Genomic DNA, 21,772 nt, shown 5'->3' with positions numbered 1-21,772 from the left:
TGGACTATGGATTTCTACACTCCATCAATTTCATTGACTAGATTGCCACTGGACATGATAGGTGCTGATAGATTTACCTTACACTTACACTGTAAACATCTGAAGTTAAGGATTCGTGAAACCCACCTAATAAGAACTGATAGTAATTCACTATTTTTCTTTAGTTCCTGACTTGTGAACATAGCATGTTTGTTTGTACACAAGCTGAGCAAAACAAGTTAATGTTTTAAACGTGCTATTTTGACTGCAAGGAGGGGAGCAGGAGGAAACCAAATAGAACTGGTTTGATCGCTGTAAAGGAGTGCTATCTCTAACTCCATGGCATAGACTTCTGCTACTTGGCAAGAGGAAAAAACCAATTTATGCATATTTAAACTATGTTTTAAACCTTTAAATACATGCTAGTTTTTGGGTGTCACACATTCTGCTGCCTAAAGACTTTTAGAAGCGAGTTTACTAACTATTTTCTGAGTATCTAAGATTAAATTAGCACTCTTGGCTTCAGGGCCACATGGAATTGGTAGGACCTTTTTCCCCATTGGCCTGTCCTCTTCCTTTTTCCTTCAGTGTTCATATTACCTTACCTGGGCATTCTAACGATCATTTGTATTTTTTCTATTTCTACTGTTACCCTGCCCTCTTCCTTTCTATTTAGAGCCTACCTTTTCATTATTGGTCTTGAAGTCTGCTTATTTATGAGTCTCTTTCCCAGAAAATATTTTTTTACTCATTTTCTTCCATTTTTTATACTTGTTCCAGTCAATCAGTGAGTCTTCCTGTTTATCCACTCTATTAGTGCAGTAAAAAGTTGACACTATGATTCAGTACTAAGTAATATATATTTTACTTTAGGGAATGAGAATACATACTGAAGAAAGATTCCTAGAAGGGCAGGAACTATTTGAAAATTTGGTAGATGATAAGCTCAGCATGAGTCAGCAATGTGTGCTTGCAGCCCAGAAAGCCAACGGTATCCTGGGCTGCATCCAAAGAAGCATGGCCAGCAGGTCAAGGAAACTGATTTTCCCCCTCTACTCCATTCTCATCAGACCCCACCTGGACTACTGTGTCCAGTTCTGGAAGGACATGGAACTGTTGAAGAAAGGCCAGAGGAGGCACAAAAAGACGATGAGAGGGCTGGAGTGCCTCTTCTATAAGGACAGCCTGAGGAAGTTGACTTTGTTCAAACTGAGGAAGAGAAAGCTTAGGGGGAACCTTACAGTAGCCTTCCAGTACCTGAAGTGGCCCTATAAGAAAGCTGGGGAGGGACTTTTTGTAAGGGTTTGTAGTGATAGGAAAAGGGGTAATTAAACTGGAAGAAGTGAGATTTAGGTTAGATATAAGGAAGACATTAGACATGAATGTGGGGAGACAGTGGAACGGGTCACCCAGGGAGGTTGTAGGTACCTCCTCCCTGGAACTGTTCAAGGCCAGACAAGATGGGGCTTTATGCAAACTGGTGTAGTGGGTCCCTGACCACACAGGGGGGTTGAAATGAGATGATCTTTAATGCCCCTTCCAACCTGAAGCATCCTATGATTCTATGAAATACTTTACAGAAAGGAAATACAGGTGTGAAGGACAGAAGCATAAGTAGTGCACTAACATTGCTATCATTCATTATTCTTATGTATATAGCACTTGTTGTCTGCATGCTAACAATGAAAAATTAAGAATTCACAAGAGATGCTTGGTATTCACGTTTCCAGTTTTCAATGTCAAGTTTCTAGTAAATGCAAATTGCAAGTTAAGAATTGCAAGGTCACTTTCCAATACAACCTCCAGAAAATTTCAGGAAAATCATTGAAGGATCTGTTAATCATATTCATGCTGAGGAATTTGCTGTTGCCATCTGTGAAGAACAAGACATCACGGCAATCTTTAACCTATTGAGGGGTCCACCATGTTTCTTCTTAGAATTGGCAGGTTTTATTTAGTATGAGGATATATATTTTCTACCAATTACATGAATTGTTCTCCAGATCTGAGGAATTGCCGTGATGTCTTGTTCTTCACAGATGGCAACAGCACTATGGCTATGCCATTGGAGTGAACAGCTCTCTGGCTATATCTGCAGTTACTGTTAGAGAATAGGAATGCAAGGACAGACTTCTGATGCTTCAGGATCAAGAATGTGTTTCTGCACATACATCTGTTCATATCAGCTGTTGCCATATAACCCTGATGATACCAAGGTTGAGAAGAAAACTTTGACTATGTTATTTATATGGACAGAAAGCTGGCAATGTCAAATAAAAATATGAAGACTGGGTTATATCACTGATATGAACACATTGTTTTTATGAAGGACAGGGAGAGAGAGAGAGAGCTGGAGAAGTCTCCAAAGCTCTACTCCAAAGCTCTACCTGCTATATATAGTGGTTGCTATGGAAGCCAGAAATGTAAAAAAAAGTTGATTTGGCCTTGGTAATGTCAAAGATGGAGACAGAACTTTGGCTGTGACAAATGGTTGCTATGGAACACTGACTCTATCAGTAGATGAGATGTATCAGGGGTCTGGCTGTATCAGAAATGAGCATGGTACTCTGAGTGTTTGAATCTTATATTTGACTATGTTAAAGATAGCCAGGAGTGAACACCTGTCCTTTCAAAGCTGGGCATAGAGCCCTGACTACGTCAATATTTGCCATAGAGTGATTATTTTATCATACAAATGGATAAAATTTACAATATTTATGTGATTTAACATGTATGCCAGATCAAAGGATAGACTTTTTAAAGTATGTTTTAGACAGAATTTGATCTCTGACATTATCAGAGGCTGTCAGTCCCCTTTGCCTGGGATCAACATTGATATGTATCTTCACAAGTCATAAACAAAAGTAAAGCTATTTGTCTACAAGAACCATTGACAGGAGTCTCTCCTCTATGACTGACTATTCCTCTAATACATTAATCAAAATAAGATTTAAAGAAGAGGAAAGTACATGTCTTCTTCTGCATATGGTTAAGCTGTCATGCTGACCATAGAAGATATAAGAATAAATTTTTATAAAGACAAAGAATTATCTTTTTTATTTAAGTCACACACATGTAACCACATTACTTAAGACAAAAATATGATTATATTAGTGGTCATTAAGCACTTGTTTTCTTAAAATATTATAATGGTTATATATAGGAAAATAGAAATGTACTCTTATTTTTTGTCAGATGTGCATTTGAAAATCTTTTCTCTGCTTGTTCCCAGAGAGCATCAGAATATTCCAAAAGTGAATGGATTTTGTCCTTGGACTGCACCAAAAATGCATTTATTGAGAAAGTCTTAATAGCATTTAAGATTTTGTTCTGAAATCTGTGTACCTATATATGTATTGGAGGTCTTCATATACCAACAAATCAGAACAGTCTTATTATGCAACATTTTATTCAAGATGGCAAAGTAGTTCTAGATATTTGGTATATAAAATAAAATCTCTTTCAGATTTTATTTGACATTGCTGGGGAACCCAGACTATGAAAGATTACACTATAGAAAAGCTGAACTAGAACTTTTTGTAAGTTAGTGAAAGTCGGTAAACAAGTGAGGAAGAAAGATATCAAAATAAAATTAAAAATTAATAAATGTTAAAAGCTATGTAAAAAAAAAAATAGAGTGTTTGAGTTGTGCTACTTTTTGCTGCAGTTCTTCACAAAGAATATGATCAAACTCAAAATACTCAAGTTATGACCAAGTGGATTTTCAGAAAATTTGTGATTTTTTTGCCATTTCAAATAATCATAATCATAGATAAGTTACAGTAGAAGATATAGTTGTGCCTCCATCAGGTGAACCTAGTTAGTAATTTTGCCAGAGAATCCTTGTTAGAAGTAATTATGGCCCCATCTCTGTAAGATCCTGTGCTATTATACCTGTAAGCAGCTCTCCTCACCAGTGCTGGAATGGCCAGAGCTCAAAGGCAGACAGTACTGGGAAGCAAATATCATGTCTAGATGAAGCTAGAAAAAAGGTAATTTTCACAGATGGAGCAGAGGAAGATCAAATTAAAGCTTTCTTGTTATTGTCTGCTTCTACTCTTAATTTATTTTTTTTTAAGAAACTGACATCATGTTTGTAATTAGCTGAATTTCTAATAGTTGTGGTCAGATCTGTGTCAGATGACAATGTATTGCATTACATATACTCAAGCAGGTAATATTTTAAATTGCAAAGAGAGCTGGATCTGATGTTCATGACATGCCCTTTTAAAAGGCATGTTTTATATTTTATTAATTAATGCTCTGAGGTTGTTTACATTTAGCCATCAGCTCCATCTGGGCCAGCATCAAGATACAAGGCACAGATAATGAGCTGTTACATTTTCATACACCAGCCTTGTGTTTTATCAAAGTCTGCTTGTAAGTCTGTTCAGACCTTCAGATGGAGATAAAGTGTGATACAGAGAAATAAATATGGAAAAAAAAAATGAAATTCTTTCTTCCTTTGATAATGAAGCAAAAGGATAAAGATGGAGTAGAAAGAGGAATGCTCCAATTCACTGTCACCTAAAAGTCTCTGTGGAATTTCTTCCTCTGAAACCCAGCATTTCTTCATGGATAAAGTTTTAGCATTCTGCAGCATACAAATGCAAACCCTTCACCTGTTCTTGGGCCCTAGATCTGGTTCCCTGTCAGCTATGGAAACTATAGACAGATACTTTCCAATGTTTTGGAAAAAGTCTCTCCAAGGTCTTTTGTGTGCTTCTTAAAAATCTGACTTGTGCTTGGCCTTCAACATGGATTTATGACTTAGCAGTATGATGTGGGCTAGTTTTCCAGCATACACAGATTTTAGTCCTTGAGATCAATACACCAAAACCTGAGCAAAAGACTTCTCTTTCTGAACAAAAATGTTTGAACACTGTTTGACACTGAGTCATAATTTCTATGTTATTTTCTTTACAATACTTATCTAAAATAAAATTGTGTCTTATGTTCTCCTGGCTATTCTATTACAAAGATACTCAAGACTTTGCAAATAGCAATTCCCATTTATCACACAGCCTTTGTTTTATTGTACATGGCTGCAATGAGAATTTGGAATGGAATAGAAAAAGCAGTGTTGCAGAGGAAGGTAAAGTTCTGAGACTAGTTAGTAGGAATTTATTTTGTAAGCTTTAGATATTAAAGAACACACACAAAAGAAAAGTATGTCTTGTCTTTTCAAGACAGTTTAGCTGGCAAGAGAAAAGAAAGCCAATTGTCAGATGGACTTTTTTAATCAATTAAAGTAAATTATTTACTACTATGACCTCCCTAAATAAAACTTGTTTAAAGAAAGACAAAAGAATTCCTAGCAGGAGATAATCAGCAAAGAGATTAATTTAATAGTCAGAGGCTAGAATAAGACAGATTGATTTATTCACTATATATATGCAAGTTAGGCCTCTGAGCTTATGTTGTCATTTAAAAGCAGCTCTGTCCTTATGTCCCTATAAAGAGTAATATTTTGAAAGGTATTTTGTAACCAAGGTGATTTGCTGGTTTTTTTTTCTTTCTCTCCCTCTGTCTGTAAATAAATGTATGTATACACACACAAACCATCATATTTTTTTCCAGTTTTTCAAATATCACACTACAGTTGGAAGAAGTGAACATATTGATATGACATTGTAAACTTAAGTATAGTCTAAATATCAGGAAGAAAGGGAATTTTCTGAAGTGATTTTGGAGTGACCTAATCTAGTTTTGGTCCTGCTCTGGCAGGGGGGGTTGGCCTCAATGACCTTCAGAGGTCCCTTGCAACCCCTGGCATTCTGTGCTTCTGCGATACTGTAATTCTGTGATTACAGGCTTAATCTAGGGATCTTTTTCAAAATTAATTAGAGGGGAAAAGGAGAAATTTTTATTCAACAGTGGCTTTCTAAACAGTTTATTAGAAATTATACACTTTCTGAAGTTTTTATTTCACAAGTCCTCCTAGTCTGTCTTTGGACATCTCTCTGCTCTGATCACTCTGCCATGTTGGACAAGGCTTTGGCTTCTGCAGTCATTCTCCCAGATCAAGACATCTGAACCTGCCTTTTCCTAACTCCCTTTGAGTTTTATGGAACCTATATGCATTCTCTGAGTCATATTCATCTGGAAAACAAGCAAGAAAATTAATTTTCTACACAAAAAACAAACACAAAAATAAAAAAACAACAAAAAAAACCAAAAAACAAATAAACAAAAAAACCAAAAATAAAACCAACAAAACCCAACCAAACAAAAACCTCTCCTCTACAATGATGCAAAGGAAAAATTTCAAATCTAAAGCTGCAAATGTGTAAAAACATAATAATTCATTGCCTGACATCAGAACTGTTTGAAGTTCCTGATAGCTCTTTCATTGTGGCTTTGGTTAATTTTTCCTTAGTTATACCTACCCTAGCTTTTCCCATGTTTCTACTATAACCCATGTTCCACACTATAACGTGACCATCAAAGCCTTGCAGAAGTAGTTACATTACTGGGTGATTTTAGAAAGATTTTCATAATTCCTAAAGGAAAGTGAGTTCAGGCACAAAGACAAAGCAACCTGAGAAATGTTATGGAGTTGGGGTAAGAGAGGGATGAGAGTTCATGAGGGCTGCTTCTTCTGGTGGCACTGTCAGTGCCAGTCTTAAGCCCAGTGTAGTTGTTGAACAAGACTTTGAAAACTGCAAAAATCAACAAACTATGTTGTGGTCAGATTAATTTGTCTCACTTGTACCTGTTCAGCAGAAAATCTACCCTGTGCAGTGCATGCTTATGCACCCTGAGTTTAGGGTGCCCAAATCCCAGTTCACCAGTGATTGATTATTGGTATTAAACAAACAAAAAAAAAAAACAAGCAAAACAAACAAAACACAAAGAATATATTACAAATATGGTAAAATATGACCTTTTTTTATCAGCCTCACTACTTTCCTAGTACCATACCAGCATACTATATTAATGATGTAAGGGTTAGTATAAAATGCCTTCTAGTAATTGTCTAGGGGTCACATTGACCTGATAGAAGCTAAGACAAAATGGTTGTTTAAGAGAAGGTAGGAAATTGTTTAGGTAGTCATCACCTTATAAGGGAAATATATGTGCTAAACTGATAACTATAGCAACCTTGAGAACATGTTGAGAACAGAACATGTTGTCGGCTTGGCTGAAGACTGAAGAAATGTTCATGCCTGAAGAAGAAAAGGTGAAAACTTTACCTAGAGAAAGACTTTTGCTTCATTTTTACTTCATCCCCATTACCCCCACGACTACCACCAGGAGCCACTACTCAAGTGTGGGAGGGAGGAGATTATGAAAATGACCTCTCGGGACTAATTTTAATACAAAGTGGGAGTAGGTGATGCGTATGTATAGGTGTATTGAGAAATCTAATGAATATGTAAAACTTGAGTTGTATATAACAAAAGTCTAATTGCAAGATTGGTGCACATGATTTCCAGAGGAATTTTCCCCTCGTGTGCCCAGCACTGAATAAACATTCCCCTCTCTAGAATTTTCCAAGTTGTAGAGTCATTTTCTGCAAGGCACAAATGAGACTCATCTCTTTTTCTAGTTCATCCTTTCTTACTGTCTGTGACAGGGGTTACTTACCTCCTTGAGAAGAGACTATTTTAAATATGTCAGCATCCCTCTTACTGAGTTTTAAATTACTTTTTCTTACATTTCTAGTCTCCTAAGTATAGTGTCTGATGTCCTTCAGGGTCACTTGAAAGATTATCAGAACTAATAACTTTTGGGTATTGTCAACTAAAGTTTATCAGCAGCTGACAGTGTCACTTCACTATGCTTTAATTCTTCAAAGAAACAACACAAAAAAGCCTTTCAACTGGCTTACTGAACTAATTTTTCATTTAGGAAAAGATACCAGTATCAAAGTGACAAAGAGAATAGCTATATGTAGTCAGGGATATCTTGGATATTAGGAAGCTGAGGTTTGCTGCTTCGTGTAACAGCCTAAAAAATATGTCAGTTCACAACTGGCAGGCATAACAGGAAGCATACCCTGTAACTTTGAGAAATTCAATATTCCCAGCTTCTACTTGGAAGAAGCATTAGAAATTGTTACATTTTATAGGAAAGATAATTGAAATGAAGTTCTGGAGCTTTGTCTGAGACATTATATTTCAGAAATTGCAATAAAAAGATAAGTTCACTGGATGACTTAGATGTATCACACTACATTTCAATTTATAGCCAGTTATTATTTTTTCTTTATGCCTTTGCATTCTATTAATTCTTAGTAAGTGTAATTGATATATATTGATTATCTCAGGGTTCAGTTAAAAAAAAAAAAGAAAACCCTTGCCTCGTGAAGGGTTTGCCCAGGATCAAAAATTTTGCTTCAGCAAAGGAGAGTGATAAAACTACTATCACACATCCTGAATTAATACATCCTGAATTAATACTTTAATTTAAATAATGTTTAAATAATAATTTAAATAATTTTTAATTAATTGCTTAATTAATTAATTAAATAGTTTAAATAATAATTTAAACTAATGCTGAACTATTGAAAGCAAAAGACAGCTTTTGCTTTCTCCTTGAGATTGTTAGTTGTAAAACATTGTCAGGATTCCAAAGAAAGAGGTAGTCTAATAAATAAATGAAATGTTAGCATGGCATTATGTCAAGTTTCCTGGACTCCTTTCGAGTTTCTCCTACTTACCATATTATTTCCTGCCCAAGATCTTCAGGTTGTATTTTGTTGTTTTGTTTTTTTTTTTATTTGTCCACTAATTCTCCAGCACTTAATTATTACATGCAGAACACATTGGGTTCTCCAAGGAATTTAATCTTTTGATGTCTCAAACTTTTATAAACTCTCTAGGGAAGCTCACCTAACTGGAATCAAAGTCTAAATGGTACTTTTTCTGCCATCCTTCTGTAACATTTTTGCTGTTATATATTAGTCTGAAAGTATACTTTCTGCTGAATATCTGAGATTCTTTCAGGTATCTAGTGTTTGAGAAAGGGATTGATTTTTTTTTCCTTTTTGTTTCTAGATGTACATTTTATTTAGTCATGTAGTCAGAATACCTTATCCCATCAACAAACTCAAATGGTATTCTGTTTTGCTGTGTGTGCTACTCTGAATATTAATTCTCTGACAGAATAAAGCTATTCTAAAGCAATCTGCTTTGTGTTGTTTTCTTTATTCACCTGTAAGTGTCATTCCTCTTACACAATTTTCCTTGTGGAAAAAAGTATTTAATTTGTAAGCTTATCAACAATAATTATAAGTATCCAAAACTTTATTACATGTGCTTTCATATTGCATATTTAAGATTGCTGTTGGTTTATTTTTTTGTTTGTGTGGGGTTTTTTTTATAGCAAACACTAGGCCTAAGGTTTTCACTGGATGAAATCTCAGTGATATTTTGAGACCTCTGTTGATATTCTGGTTGATACAATAATGCAGAAGCACTTCTATGAGGATGTTGAACACACAACAACCTGTCCTTAGGTTCCCACATTATATATAGACTTGATTAAAGATTTTCAAGTAGAAATACCTCAGGACACCTGAATGATTAAAGCAATAAGATTTCCTAATAGGAATAAGGTCTGAGACCAGGAAAAATCTGCAAACAGAATAGTTAGGTGGCATTATGCTGCTTTGGAGACCTCAAATCTCAGTCCCACAGTAATGCACTATATTTAAATTGCCTCAAATTTTGGCTTTAGTCTTTTGTTTGAACACCCAGAGCTGAGATCTAGAACTGAGGACACGTGATCTCTCAAGCTCAGTTTAGGCCCTGTAGAAACTTCAGAGTGAGGTCCAGTGAGTGTTGCCTCCAACGCCACAGTTTTAGTAAACCTGTGAGAAAACAGTTCCTTCAAGAGGAACCAACAGCAAATGCCTCTTGCAATACAAAGCTGCTTGCAAGAGTTATCTGAAGCCCTCTGTGATAGTTCACTAGTAATCCATTTACTGGCATCATAGTTTATGCAGTGACTGAATCCAAAGCAGGAAATCCAATTACTTGAGTCTCTGGCAATCTCTTTTGGAAGTTAGTACAAATGGCAGCAACTAAAAAAACTCTGAGCTGAATTAGTTACTAGCAACTCCTATGATGAGGATAGAGAAATACAAAAGTTTTGTTTCAATACCTGTTGATTGGTCATGATTTTTTGATCTTACACTTGTAACAAGCAAGGTTTAAGAGGAATACAAGAAAATCAGATTAATACTTGATACTACTAAATCTTCCTATGTCCTTTTTCAGTTTTCATTCCAAACTGTTTCATGCAAAGAATACCAACTTCATTTAGGTATCTACATCTCAGTTTTTCAAAAGCTATATATTGTTGATTACTCATCCTATAAAAGAACATCCATACTAGCTTGGGCACAAGGTCAATTCAACCTACTTCCTGACTCCATCATGGCTAATTGTAGAACATGAATAGAGGAATAGGGCAAGTGTAAGATGACAGTTGTGAACACATTCTTAAATGCTGTTTCCTCCCATGACATAAGGAGCTTCACCTCTCAGCTCACATTTGTAAATGGTATTTCAGATGATAGCCTCAGTAGCACTTTTGTATGTCAGACATCAAATGTTTTTGTGAATCTGGTCTTTCCAGTGCCATTTAAATCCTTTTATATACCCTCTTGCTGAGGCTTTTATATATATATACACACATAAATAATTTCACATTCACTTAAGGTACATTCACAGTACTTTTACTGAAAGGGAGAATGGGAACTTTTTATTGTTTTATTATAATAAATATTTTTAAGTGTTCAAGGTTTTAAAAATGTTAGGAAAGCTACGCTGAGTTACAGTACATAGTTTCAAAGATCTCTGTTTGTATAGACCTATCTGCCACAATTATTTGCTTACACAAATATTAACGTATTCTGTTTTCATTATTTCCCAGTGAGGAAAGCATTTACAGAACTGGACCATTCAGCATATAATTTTCTCTGTCATATATGAAATGGATTTTCTTGCAACAAAGGACAAATGAGGCTGAATATATGGACTTTGTGAAACAAAACACAGAGGGATTTTTGCTATCTGGAAAATAACTCAGATTTAGTACAAACCCTGTATTATAGGAGAAAAGTCATGATTGAAATTAGATTCCTAACTATGTTAAATTATAAGGGAAATGCTTATAGTAGTATTAAAATAACTTGGATAATGAGAATAAATTAGACTTAAATTTACCACTGATAATGTATAGTTATATATCAAAAGCTAGAAGAAGGAAATATTTTTTGTGCTAAAATTCTAATGCTGAGAAGGCTTTCATTTAAGTTCATTTGTTTTAAAGACACCGTATTGAATGCTATTGTCTTTAAATAGAAGTTTGCGTATACACTTAGCACTTGCTGACATTTCCAAGTAATCATTTAACATTTTTATTCATAAATCATAGTAATACTAAAATGAGTAACACTGTTATTTCAGAAGCATGCAAGATACAACACAAAAAAGTGGGACACAGAATTATTGAATAGAGAACTCAATAGAACAATAAATTTTATGGTTTACTACAGAAGGACACATTAGAAGTGTTATCATGTATTGTTATTACAGGGCATAATTCAATAAATATTTATTAAATCTTTTATTATTGGTTATTCATACAGATAAAAATATGCATATTTACATATACACATATATATATACACATACGCAGACCTATTCACTTTAGTTCAACATCATGCAAAAAACTTGGACAACATGCAAAATATTAACTCAGGGTGAGTTTAGTTTTTTTTGCACTAGTCACAGCAGTCTAATCATGTAGGTGCTTTTCATGCAGGTGTACATACCCTTTAATTAGAATGCTTAGTTTCTGTATTTTCCTTTAACATGGAAAAAAATTGGAATAAATTTTACTAATCAAACTGTGGTATTACGAAATTGCATGGAATAGTTAGTTCAAAATGAAAAATAAATATGAAATCTCAAAATGCAACAGTATATTAGAAAAGCATGATCCTTGCTCCATTAATATATAGGTATTTTGCTTGATATTTTTAATTGAAGTGTGTGTAAATGTAAATACCACTATTTAAGAGTGTAAGTATGATTAATGTTTAATAAACATAATCTGTACCATATGAATTGATACTTCATATACTCAACATCTCAAGATTTATCCTGCATGATTCAATACTTTGTACTTATGGTTATATATTAAATATATTTATAAATATTAATTAGCAAGCACACCTAATTATATGTGTCAGATGATGTATGTTAGTTGACACTTTATTCACTGAAACACAGTAATATACTGTCTGTGATGAATACAGATATTTTTATTATGAAAAATGAGTATGAGCACTTTGTGTTCAACTATCGTCTAACAGGAGATGTAGGCTTTGGCATTTTTAATTGATAAAATAAATTAAGTTTAGCTATAATACTACAAATTAGTTTTCTTTGCCAGAAAGGTTTACGTCTAGTAAATAGAGCCATACCACTAAAGTTCACTTAAAAGTTGATTTTCCCATAAAGATGTAGTATCAATAAATTATTTTGCAGCTAATGCACTAAAACACAATTCTTAAGCATTAAAACTGCATTTACTCTAAAATAATACAAAACTAACTAATCAGAAAACTAAAGTTTTCAGTTCAGATTTGCCATATGATCACATGGACATTTACAGGATAAAGAGAGAACTGAAATAATATTATCTCCAGAAATTCTTTATTTGCTTATTTATTTTTAAAATCTAATATGAAATAAGATTAAGCTTTAGGAACATTGCTTTTTGTAATTTCCCATTGAGAAATTTTACATTTCTCAATATACATTGAGAGAAATATTTGCATTAAGTCCTCTAATATTCTGAATTAATTTTATCCTACTCTTATCTTACAGTTTTGGTAATTATGTTATTCTCCAAAAAGATCCATTCTTTGAATATTCTATGAGTATAAAACATTTTTTAGAGGTGAACATACTCTTTATGTCTCTGGACTTAAGGAAATGTTGCTTTTTTTTTTTCAAACTCATTACATATATTGGATGAGCACAGATATTCTCAGTATAATTTTCTAATTGAGGTAGACACCTATCCTGTAAAAGATCTTTATTTTTCTATAAACTTTGGAAAATGTGGCTGTTTCTCATAAGTGTGACTGAGTTGTTTGAACTCATTTTAACCCAGTAAAATATGAAAGGTGTTACTTTTATAATTCACTTTTGAACTGCAAGAAACCTTTCTCTAGTTCTCAGTCAGTAAAACTGTCATTTGAATTGTCAAATTCTTGCTGCAGTCTTTCCTCCATCAAAATTAAAGTAAAAGCATCTAGCATAGACTCACTTCTGCTATTCAGAGAATATTTTCATTTGAAACTAAAAGAGATTCAAAGACATACAGAATGAAAGTTATGATATTTTAGATTCCTTGCCATAGAATTCTGTGGATGAAAAAGAAGGCCTAAATTGTTTTCACTGCCCAGAGTTAGAGTCATATTATCCTCTCACAAGAAGATGTCACAGTTGTGTTATAGATTATTTCAAGCAGAGGTAGAGGAAACACTACTAAGGCACACTTTTAATGACTAAGAGACAAAAAGGATTGCACTCCTCTGATTTGATGTAGCTAGTTAAAAACAGAGGTGCCCACAGGTGAGCTCATCATGCTAAGATATATTTATAGTTAATAGGGAGAGATAAGAAGTTCTCTAGGTCATTATTAATCTCATTTTAAAGAACTTAAAAAAAGAAAATTGCCTTTTAGTTGCTATTGACTGTACAGAGAACTTTGGGTACCAGCTTCCTTAAAGACTTACTTATTTTATGTGCCTACATTTTTACTAGATAAAACCCACAAAAATAATTAAATATTCTCTTGCCCAGATACAGAAAAAAGAATGAACATTGTTCTTATCTAGCAGTTCATCATTATCAGATTATGATGTAGGCTTCAGTACCTATATCACCGAATACAAAATGGATTGCAGTTCCCAGTTCTTTTTGTAAATTTAGTCTTTGTCTGATGCATGGACCTACATATTTCTGCAGCTAATAATAGCCATCCTCTTCAAGCTTGATGCTTCTTAATATTGAATATTTAGAAAAAATCTGAAAATAATTGTGTTTAGCCAATTTGTAATAATTATGTCTTCCTTCTTTCTGAGGAGAGAATAAAGACATATAGTGTCACTGTAGAAATGTGTGCATTGTTTTCCTTGTCCTTCTAAAGCTAGTGTGCAGCAGAAAGAACAGTAATAAAAAAGAAGGTAGACAGATGGCATTCATCCAGATGTAAAAGGAGTGCTCATTTACCAGTACTTAAGAGACCTCTGCAGCAAACACATGGCTTCTTAATACATCAAACCCTAATTAGGCTCACTAGGGGTAGAAAACATACCAGAGTTTTACTGAGCCTGTGTCAAATATCAGGATTTGAAGAAGCATAGGTTTATTGTATAAGTAGTTAGCTTAGCCTTAGTTTTTAAAATATTTTTAATTTATTTATTATTTTGCTAATCTTTAAGGAGAAATTATCTCTTACTAGATTTCTTTCAGAAAGCCAATTGAGATGACAAAGAAGGTAAGGTTAATAAGGACAACACTTAAATTGAAATATTTCTGCAGAAAAATGGTAACAGCGGTGGCATTTTGTCATGATAAATTAGAGAATCTTGACACTATTTCTAGATGTAATAATATTAATCTGCCTGGCCTCCCAGGAAGAAAAAGAGCTAAAGATTATATTAAAAAGCTATTAAAACATTTTTCACTGAATTAAAAACAACTAAGATTTTTCTGAGGATAATTTTTTGTTTGTTTGTTTTGGTTTGTTTTGGTTTGTCTTGGGGTTTTTTTAAGTTACTGAGCACTTAGTAAATAACAGGGGGGTTGCCCAGTACTGGAAAAGGATAGAAAATGTCAACAGTTTTATAATTAATACCACGTTCATATACCATCTGACTTTTCAAGAAACTCTTCTCCATTTCTCTTGGCTTTAGCATGGCTTGTTCTCTGAAGTGTTTGTTGCCATCTGATGAGTGTTGCACAGCCTTTTACTCCAGTCATTCTGAGAGGTGAAGTCTTTCAGAAACTGCCTAATGAATCCTGTTGAGACTAATGTTAAATGAATACTAATAAAGCACAGAAAAGCTACATGATTTCTATTTCTAGAATACTGCCCAAGGCTGAGCATGAAAGAAGACATTTCATTAAAGTTGCAAAAAAATGGCAATAAGACAGTGTCAGGTATTTTATGCCCTTTCTTTCAAAATAGATTTTGAACTTCAAAGAGAACTTGAACTTGAAAAAGTTATTAAGTCAAGAATAAGTTTTCATTCATTAGCATTGTTCATTCTGCTCAGAAAACATGAAAATTTGTCTCCTATCTAGTAAACTACTTACCACAGGTATAATTTAAAAGACCAAATCATGCCTGTTGACTAGAAGATAATTATTGACCTTTGATAGATACACATCGTAAGTCCCTCACTAGATTTGAAAGAAAATGTCATCTGGAATTTTATTCAACTTATCTGTGCAGTGGGTTATTCAAAACTTATTTTTCCTTGCCATATGAAATAGTAAGGATAAGCTTTCTGTTAAGAAGGCCTAGACTATGTGAAAATATAGTTCTTAATCCCAGAGAAGAGATGGGAATATCTATTTTAAATTTGGTGATTTTAACTTGATTTAAAGAGATTTCTGGACCTTATTTAGGAATAAAACTAAAATAAATCCTTACTTAGGAATAAAATTACTCATAAGTGACTTTACAGTATTATCGCTCATTTCAGCGAGTTTTATGTTCTTATATGACAGTGGTTGTAGATAACAAATTGAGCCAATCTAATAACTCACCAGATCGAGAGGTCACTTTTTCTTCTCCTTTTTCCCATGCTATCTTTTACTTTCCTTCTTATTTGTGTTGACTTCTGTCCTTGCCCAACTTCACAGTGAGCTGACCTCAGTTCATTAATTTGGCAGAAAATTAACCTAAGAAAAATGGGTTTTGGTTAGGTTTGGTTTTCTTTTCTTCAAAAAAGGCTATTTTTTGCAGGTTTAATGAGCTGAGGCATCATCTACCTACAGAAAGTGCACAGACAGTAATAGAAGAAAAGGATGTTAGAGGGAATTCCAGTTTTGTTGGTTGCCTGTTGTTAAATCATAGCTACAGAGTCTAAGAACGCCCTGAGTGACCTTTATTCAGCCTCTGTTCTGTGAAGGCAACTGAAGCATTGTCTTCATATTAAATACATGAATGGCTCATCTGAGTTGGAAGAGCTTTTCAGTGCAGTTAAGTGAATCTCACGATGAAGTGTTTATGCTTTGTTCACATAGGGAGAAAATGTTTGAATACTTGTTCACGAAGTAATTTTTAATGGAAAGCAAAGTCAAAGAAACTTTCAAATATAATATAATTCTGTGAGCTGTTTTATCTTTGCAAAGACAAAACAGCTATATTTGTTTTTTGAAGTGTTTCCTGCACGGTGCAGTTGCCAGTGTTGATGTGTGCAGGAGTGTGAGAAATTTACAGTAACAAATGTGGCAGTTTATCCAAGTCCTTTTTTGCATCAACAGTGGGAAAAGATGCCTGAGGCTAAAAAAGAAAACTGTGAATTAGGCCTTTGTCAAGTGGAGTTAGCTGCAGACTTTATAAGGTAGGTAGGATTTGACAGAAGTGTAAAATGGTGAAAATCTTATGTATATAGTCTCAAAGCTTATTGATGACACTTGCAAGCACAAAGACAGAACGCAAATCTCCAGTTTCTGCTAGGGAATTATAGTTTCTACTAATGGTCCTATCTGAGTTAACTAAATTTCTCTGTGAAAAATTACTGATCAGGGAAACACAGTGTTTGCAAATTGGCCTTTATTTCCCCTCCGTATCATTCATACTGGTAGGGTGAGTATATCACTTTTTATCCAAGAGTACAGATCCTTTCAGAAGGACAGTTTTGAGAGAAAAGAGAAAGACTTTCAAGATTAGAATTAAATCCTTTCTGTTTATCTCAGGAGTGTAAAAATCACTTAGGTTGTGGTTAGAGGGTGTAAGAGAAGAATTCCTTGACTACAAAAGGTAAAATACCCCATAAGGGACCCTTTATCCTTCCTTGTAAAAGAGAAGCTGCCTACTGCTCACTGATAACCATAACAAGTATTGTACAAAGTGTATTAGAGTTGTTGTACATAGTGATTATGTATATGATCATTATGACAGAAAATAGTGGATTACATATTTATTTAATTATTAAGCCTGTGAAGAATTAACATAGAAGATGGATTTACTGCTCTGAAACTTTAGTTTCTATTGTCAGTTTTTCTTACACATTCATTTTGGATGCAAGTAGGTCCTGACGTTCAGTGCTATACCATAATTACTTTTAAATGCTGTTTATCAGTAGAAGTCAACCATCCACATTTCAGAATTCCCTGGCTTTATATTTAATATGTGCAATCCTTTCTAAAGAGCCAAGCAATATAATCTAGGCCAAAATTACGTTATCATAAAATAAGATTAATACAGTTAAGCACCCCAAAGTCAGGAAAAAGGAACACTAAGGCACTTGGTGTAACCTAGCCTCTTTTTTTTTTTTTTTTATACATAGGCATTGTGAGATACAATCAGTGTTATTATCCTGTTGGTTTAATAAGACTGTTGTCTCACACACTGCAGATTAGATCTGCAAATTGAAAAAAACAGGAATTCTGTCTTTATATTTTGGTAGTTTATGAGAAGAAGAAAGATATTTCTTCCAACATAAGAAAAATGATACAGCTCTCTAGAATTCCAGTTCATCTTTTCTTAAAGACAAACCTGTCTGCATACATGCATGTGTATATATAAATACATATGATTTTGTGTATGTATGTGTATACAAATTAGTATATCAGCAACACTAAACTAGTGCCATTATTTCCAGAAGAATCAATCTTAGAAAAAGCAAAAAATTAAAACAATTTTACTGTTACAGTTTTCCTGGTTCTACTGATATCTTAAAGAATTCAGATTCCAATGCAGGAGGCTGGATTGCAGTATTATGTTCAGATTCATGATCCTTGTGTACTAGCTGACAGTTTCCTAGCTGTGTTCTGAACTGTAATATCAATATTCACTGGAAAGACTTGATATGGCAACATCACTGTTTCCATCAAATAAGGGCTTTCCCATTTCCACATTGACCTATGCATGCTCAGTGTAATACAACAAAATGTCTTATGAATCATGGGAGTCATGTAGATAAAGAAATAATACTGCCTTACAGTGGCACCATATTTCTCATACAAGTCTGTATAAATAAGTACTGTTCACGGAATAACATCCTAGTGTCAGATTAGTCATTGGGAATATTCTCACCATTTTCAGCAGGGCTGTGGTAAGATTTATGTTACATATTCCCACATGGGATGACCGAAACCACAATTTGTGTTGTGAAAGTTTTTACTAGAAGTTTTTACTAGAAGTTTTTATCTTTAAGCATAAATTACTAAGATATCATCTAGGAATTTCATTCTTCCATATACAGAACTTCAAAGGTTACTACATATTCAGTAACAATAAATATTGATTTCTATATATGAAAATAATATTTAAATGTGACGTGATAAAGCATCACAGCATGATAGTTATTTCAACGAAAATATTATGATAGATATGATAGATGGAGAAACACGAGTTCATTGACTAAAGCTTTCCCAGAGATGGTAAATCAGAAGTATTTTTAATATCTTTTCCTTTTTTTTTTTTTTAGTCACTTTTATCTGTTACTTTTTCACAAACAGTTTAAATACCTTTGTGTCTTGAATATCCCTCAGGGACCTTATCCTGTAATTCTGATGAATGTGATACTTAAAACCAGAACTTTCTGTTAAATTATGTCTAAATAGTAGTTATACCATAAAGTATAACTTTTCCAAAACACGGCAAAACATGCAACAGTATTAAAGTGTTTGAAAGAGGAAAAATCCAGTTAAAAATGAACTATTCAAACTCAAGCACATGATTTCAGCTTCACAGCTTTCTGTCGTGTTCTTGTGCCCCATCTTTTGTTTCCAGTGGTTTATGCAGATTGTCAGGTATTTGGGTCAGGAACCCTGGCTCTGAGTCTGATCTGGTTCCCTGTCTTCCAAGTTGTCTCTCCGTGCAACAGAAAGCTGCCCATGTGAGTCTGAGGGCAGACGTGGACCCACATCTGCATTTTGATAAATCCCTTAGAAGAGGATTGATTTCTGTGCAGAGAAAACACATGCAGACTAATGAAGAATGGCAATACAGATTTTTTTTTTTTAAAGAACTATAAAACATTGAGGTAATGAATCATGTCTGTAGTACAGTTTCTTGTGTGTTTCTTTTTGAACTGTACAGAATGCCTCACTGCTCTTTGAAAAGTAATGAATTAAGAGCGCTATTTAGAATTGTGCAAACATGAATATGACTCATGAATCATTTTCTTCCTAAGGGAAGACTGTCAGAATCATGATTCTATATATATATTTTTAATAAATTCTTTATTTATCTTATATTTATCAAAACATGTGCCAATATCTTAATTTCTGGGTACATTTATGATTTAGAAACTCTTCCTAATTAGAAATAAAGAGCAGTTGCCAAGACCATTCTGAGTTAAATTCCTCTAGAGCAACAGCTGCCAGCCTGTTGCTTTGAACTAGATGTCTGGAGAGCTAAAAAGGCAGTTGCAAGCAAGAAACAGCAATGGTTGAGTCTCTAGCATAAGAAAGTTGAAAATAATTATGAGAAAATACAGGAAATGGAGAATGGGCATGATAGACAATATTGTAAAGAACACATAGGTGGATGGAGTATTATTTTCTTTGGTTTTAGTCTCTACAAATAATAAATGATCTTGAAAATAACGCAGAAAATGTACTACCAATATTTTTTGATTACCTGATGTAACGAGATCAAGATTTCTTAAAGAACTTAAAGTCTCTGTGCCAGAATATTTCCTAAATGGGAACAAGAACAGTAATAGCTGTAGTTTACAGACATCATTCTAATAAATGCCAGCATTCACTAATCATAGAGTCATAGAATTTCTAGGGTTGGAAGGCATCTTAAAGATCATCTAGCTCCAACTACATGGGCAGGGACACCTTCCACCAGACCAGATCAAGGCCCCATCCAACCTGGCCTTGGACACTTCCTGGGAGGGGGCAGCCATGACTTCCCTGGGCAACCTGTGCCAGCATCTCAGCACCCTCACAGGAAAGAATTCTTTCCTAATGTCCAACCTAAATCTCTACTGTTCAAGTAAGGAATAACAAAGATAGCCCTGTGTAGCAAATTTCCTTCAAATAATAATTTTTAAAACTGCAAACAAATATAAACAAAGAAAAGGAAATGGTTTCAAAGCTTGATTATAAAAGCAGCCACCAGCATTGCCCTCTGCCCCTAGCTGAGGTACAAACTTGAAATATGGTTCCAAGGATGAATAGTGAGTAGAGATTTAATTATATATTATATTTAATATAATTATATAGTCACATATACATCTATTTCAAAAAAGACAATGTAATGAGTTTGTACACAATACATAAAATACAAAAATTAAAACCGAACTTAATTCCAAATTTTGAGAGTACAACAAAACATCTCAATACATTAGTTCATTACATGGTAGTATAGAGAGGTGATAAAGACATTGTTATTACATTATTAGAATTCTGAGAATTGTCTCCTTCTCTTGTATTCAGTGGAGAGCCAGTATGAAAGGAACATAAATACATCTTTCTTGATCTAACATTACTTCTCTAAAGGACCAAACTGATAAAATTTTTGTTTGCAATATATATCCTTCTATACTTATCTCAAACGTTGGCTGTATTGTTTATTTGGGCTAGGTGGTTATATTTAGCTCAGTTTTTACTGAACATTTTTTTTCTATTTTAGTATGTCAATCGATTTAGATTCTTAAGAATATTTCTTTTATTAGTTTTTATGTAACAATTGATGGTAAACTTTCTCTTTTATTAATGCAACTGTTGACAGTTACTGGTGAATAAGCAACAGTGTTTTATCATTATTATTTTTTAAAACTTTATATCTGTAAAGCTGTAATTTGTCTAGATAGAGACCAACAGTGTGAGTTTAACAAAATTAATCAAATAATCAATACAAGTACCCACAACAGCTACTCCTATGATTCAGCTTCATTTTATAAGCAAAGTAGATGTTTCCCTCTAGTCTGAGGGAAAAGAGGGAATAGTTTGTAAAATATAGACATAAAATTTGGTGAGTAGAAGAGGAGAGAGAAAAGGGGAAAAAAAAAAAGATGCATCAAGAATATATGAAATCATCAAGTGGGGCACAAGCAAAAATCCTATCTTAGTATTTTAGGCACTGAGAGGTTGTAGGTACTTTGGAAATAAATATATAATATAAAAACTCTTTGAGGATCATACAGTCCAAGCATTTACAAGAGAGAGTGGATAAATAACTCAGAATCTCTCCATTTGCTAGATTCATTCCTTCATTCCATGCTCTCAAGATTTTGCTGATAAATTCCCTGAGATGAATATTGTTATCATGAGGGTCTAAATTTATTCATGAATCATTTGCTTTAGAACATCTCCAGACTATGCAGAAATTTAACATTATGCCCTAGGTTTCTGAGACTCACTTATCAAAAAGGAACCAGATGCTCTATGCAGATAAATTACATCTTCCATCAGTGAAAAATTACAGTTTTCCCAAGTATAATAGTGTTCCAAGTGGAATCCATCTCAAGTGACTGCAGGTGTTGTGAAGCTAGATGTCTACCTACAACTAGTAAGCCAAGTTGATAGCTATGGTAGAAGAAATAGTTCTGTCAAGCACTTCCATCTGA

This window comes from Heliangelus exortis, chromosome 1 (assembly GCF_036169615.1).
Source record: "Heliangelus exortis chromosome 1, bHelExo1.hap1, whole genome shotgun sequence".
Lineage (NCBI taxonomy): Eukaryota > Metazoa > Chordata > Aves > Apodiformes > Trochilidae > Heliangelus > Heliangelus exortis.
Note: the sequence above shows the minus strand (reverse complement) of the source record.